The sequence below is a fragment of the Lactuca virosa genome, chromosome 6 (assembly GCF_052849685.1).
Source record: "Lactuca virosa cultivar CGN04683 chromosome 6, Lactuca_virosa_CGN04683_v6, whole genome shotgun sequence".
Classification (NCBI taxonomy): domain Eukaryota; kingdom Viridiplantae; phylum Streptophyta; class Magnoliopsida; order Asterales; family Asteraceae; genus Lactuca; species Lactuca virosa.
Genome location: NC_136431.1, coordinates 241,129,008 through 241,133,423, shown reverse-complemented (window position 1 = coordinate 241,133,423; position 4,416 = coordinate 241,129,008). Strand labels below are relative to the sequence as shown.

Below are 4,416 nucleotides of genomic sequence, written 5' to 3'. Positions count from 1 at the left end.
GGAGAATTAGGTTAGATTTTCCACTTATTCTTAGAAGTGAATCATGTTTAGATCAACTAAATTCGTTTTTAGCTTCTCTTTTACTGTAATCATGAGCTGAATTTTCGTAGTTTCTGTTTAGGAAAGACCAAATTACTCCTATGGTTTGATTTATACTTTGATTGATTGATTCTTGGTGATTTTATTAAGTTAAGTTTGTTAAAGACCCGTATGTATTAACCACAACTATTTTCTGTTAATAGGAAGACAATTAGGCTGCCTGAACATCTCTTAATTGTTAACCTCATATGATTTATGTGAACACTTCATTATATTCCTAGGATTAGTGAATATGAAACTAGGATTAATTAGAGAATGGGTAAATTAATGTGTGAGCTTGTTTGAGACACCAACAAACAAGAGGTTAGTTGAATTACTAATTTGATTAACCAATTACAAATCTTATTTAATCCAAATAATTGAACTAGGGAGTTAATTAGTTTAAACACTTGATCACTGCTTGAATTGATTAATTTCCTAAGGGTTGGTAATAGCGAATGCGAATCTAATCACTATAGTTGGTAACCAATAACAATTAATTTATTACTTTACCATAAAATTAACCATAGGAGTGAATTGGTTGGACCTAAACAGAAACCCTTTTATCAAATTTGGTGAATTTTTACTTGCTTTAGTTGATTAGTTAATTACGTGTTAGGTGGTGTGTTTAAGTTTCTAGTCTTGTTAAACTAGAGAAAACCCTTACTTTTATTACTTGTTTAGTTAAAATTAGTTATTAGTTTAATTTCCGTTCCCTGAGTTCGACACCCTACTTATTCAACTATACCACTAAAAGACAGGTTCACTGCCTTTGTGTGCTAAATCTATATTTTTAGAGTAGGATTAAAACCAGTGCATTTTACACACATCAAGTTTTTGGCGCCGTTGCCGGGGAACGGTTCAAAAATTAGCAGTAATATCTAGTTTTATCGATCCTTTGTGTGAGATTTATCTTGCACAAAGTTATTTTTTTTAGGTAAATTAGTTGATAGGATTAGTATTCATAGTTTTCTGTTTTAGAAATTTAATTAGATTTTTTTTTCTTTTCTGTTTCTGCCTTAAACTCGCCGAGTGCAATCGACTCTACTCGGCGAGTCCATCGTTGATTCACAGTTTTTATTTTAGTTTCTTTTTGTTCTTTTTACGCGTTTTTCTTACTTTAATTGCAGTTGTTATATGACCCGAGGATCCAATACGTCTTTGGTTCCCCTACTTGAAGACCCGGAGTCCGCTCTAAGAAAGAACAAAGGAAAAACCGTTGGAGAATCCGCTTCTTCAAAGAACTCACCTTTGAAGAATCTCAAATCCGTTTTTAGCAAGAAAAAGAGCAGCAAATCAGGAGCATCCAACACCTCTTCCTTGGCAAACGAAGACCCAATCAAGGAAGACATCGTGAACGAGTCCGAAGGAGAAGAAAGCGAATTTGAAGAAGGTAGCGATCTAGAAGGCAACTTTGACAACACCATGGCGAACATTGATGAAGTTCCCATGGGCGAATGGAAGAAGAGGATACGGGATGATACCGGCCCGGGACTTGTGCAACCCGCAATTCCCGCGACTGCCACTTTTGAGCTTAAGGGTCACATTCTTGCTCAAATCAAGGAGATCCCCTTCTATGGAAAAGACCACGAAGATGCCTATAAACACTTGGATGAAGTCAACGATGTGGCTGATTATTTTAATGTTCCAAATGTGCCTCGCGAAACCCAGCTGCTTCGTATGCTTCCAGTTACATTCAAAGGTGCTGCAAAGGATTGGCTCAAGTCACTCCCTCCCGGATCCATCACTACATGGGCTAAGATGAAGGAAGAATTTATTGACCAGTTTTGCCCACCCTCGAAAATAGCCAAGTTGAAGAAAGTTATCGCCAACTTTGAACAACAACCTGGAGAGTCCCTTTATGAGGCATGGGAGAGATAGAAAAGTCTACTAAGGAATTGCCCACATCATGATCTTAATAGACAACAAGAAGTCTCCATTTTCTATGATGGAGTCAATGTAACAACTAGGCAGCTCCTAGACTCGCAAGGACCCCTCACAAAGAAGGCACCCCCGGTGATCAAAGAACTGATTGAAGAATTCTCTAAGCATTCTAGAGAATACCACAATCCAAGGAATGATATGACCAAGGGATCGGCTTACGCAGCTTCTGAAGATTTGTCGGCTAGTTATGGCAATGTTGAAAACCATGGATAGAAGGATGGATAAAATGGATCAAACAATCCATGCTATTCGGGTAGGATGTGAAAATTGCAATGGGCCTCATCTAACTAGAGATTGTGATTTGGACGAGAACGACAATAAGAAAGTGCAAGTATGCTATTCTAGTGGTGATAGGTTCGATGACGATTGGCGAAAACCTAAGAAAGAATGGCTCCCTTATGATGAGTACAAGAAAGCAAGGGAGGAGAAATTTAGACAAAAGGCAAGGGGTTTTTACCAAAAGGAGGAGCCGGTACAAGAAAAGAAACCAAATCTAGAAGAAATGCTCACTAAATTTGTAGCTGCATCCGAAAAAAGACACAATGACCATGATGCTGCAATACAAGATACAAGAACAATATTAAGGAATCAGCAAGCATTTATTCACAACATTGAGAAGCAGCTGGGGCAACTTGCCCAACAAATGAATCAAAGAGCACCAGGAGAACTTCCGAGTAACACCAAAAACTATCCAAAAGGCGCACATATAAACATTGTCACAACTAGGAGTGGGAAGATTATAACCCCTCTGGCCCCTATTCAGAACAAAGATCCGAAGCCGGTGCAAGAAAAGGAGACAGAAGGGCAGAATCAATATCAGAACCAGCTGAGCTCAGACCCTACTCGCCGAGTCCATGATATGGACTCGGCGAGTCCGTCACCTGATCAGAAAAGTCAAACTCCTGTTAAGCCATATCAGCCTCCACTGCCATATCCAGCCCGAGCTAGACAAGAAAAGAATGAAGAAGACTACCAGAAGTTTCTAGAACACATAAAGGCTCTTCAAATCAACATACCATTCATAGAAGCGGTTGCCCAAATGCCAAAATACGCCAAATTTCTCAAGGAGCTTCTAACTAATAGAAGGAAGATGGAAGAAGTGAAGAAGGTGGTCCTAAACGAAAACTGTTCAGCTGCTATGTTGAACACACTTCCTAAGAAGAAAGGAGATCCGAGAAGTTTAACATTGCCCTGTCAATTTGGAAACTTGGCCACCATATATACACTAGCTGATTCGGGGGCAAGTGTAAACCACATGCCTTATTCATTTATCAAAAAGTTAGATCTCCCCGAGCCAAGACCCATTCGCATGCCAATCCACCTAGCAAACAAAACGGTTACATTTCCTAGGGGAATCTGTGAAGATCTTTTGGTAAAGGTGGATAAGTTCGTGTTCCCCACGGATTTTATAATTTTGGACATGGAAGCGGATCCTCAAGTCCCGATCATCCTTGGAAGACCTTTCTTTAACACCGCAAGCGCTATAGTTGACATGCGAGATTCAAAACTTACTCTACGGGTGGGAGATGAATCAGTAGCTTTCGGGGTTGATCAAGCCATGAAGCATGCAAGGAACAGTGATGACACGACATTTTCAATTGATATGTTGGATGAATTAATGGAGGAATGGAACAATGAAGAACCAAACAAGTCCACCATCGCCTTTGATGAAGAACTTGATGCTGAAAGAGACCTACTGGAAATAGAGAGACTGCTGGAAGAAGCTGATTATAATGAACTAATAAAAACCACTGAGCAGCCTACTCGCCGAGTAGCCCCGATCTACTCGCCGAGTCCATATGAAGAACCCAGAGTTATCGCGAATTCTGCCTAGGACTCGACGAGTCCCTTCAGTGGACTCGACGTGTTCACCATGCAGAACACGAAAATAGAGCTGAAATCGCTACCAGATCACTTGGAGTACGCATGCCTTGAAGATGGCCAACGAAAACCTGTTATAATAGCTTCTGACCTCTCCAAATCTGAAAAAGAAGAATTAGTCCATGTCCTAAAGAAGAGAAAAATTGCCATTGCATGGAGTACACCGATATGAAGGGAATAAGCCCCTCTTATTGCTCTCACAAGATCAACCTGGAAGAAGAAGCAAAGCCGATAGTGCAACACCAAAGAAGACTGAACCCGAACATGCAAGAAGTGGTCAAGAAGGAAGTAGTCAAGCTTTTAGATGCGGGGATCATTTATTCTATTTCCAACAGTCCATGGGTTAGTCCTGTTCAAGTGGTGCCCAAGAAAGGCGGGATGACGGTCGTAGCAAACGACAAGAACGAGCTTATTCCGACCCGAACGGTAACCGGTTGGCGAGTGTGCATCGATTATCGAAAACTAAACGATGTCACTCGTAAAGACCATTTTCCTTTACCTTTTATTGATCAA

The 4,416-nt window shown here is 40.3% G+C and overlaps 1 non-coding gene across 1 annotated transcript; it reads right to left on the bottom strand.

Annotated features, from left to right (window-relative positions):
* Window positions 1–1,887: 1,887 nt before the first annotated feature.
* On the bottom strand, window positions 1,888–1,994 carry LOC145123144 (small nucleolar RNA R71). Its single transcript, XR_013715018.1, has one exon. It is a non-coding gene; the product is annotated as a small nucleolar RNA R71 (small nucleolar RNA).
* Between the last annotated feature and the right edge of the window lie 2,422 nt (window positions 1,995–4,416).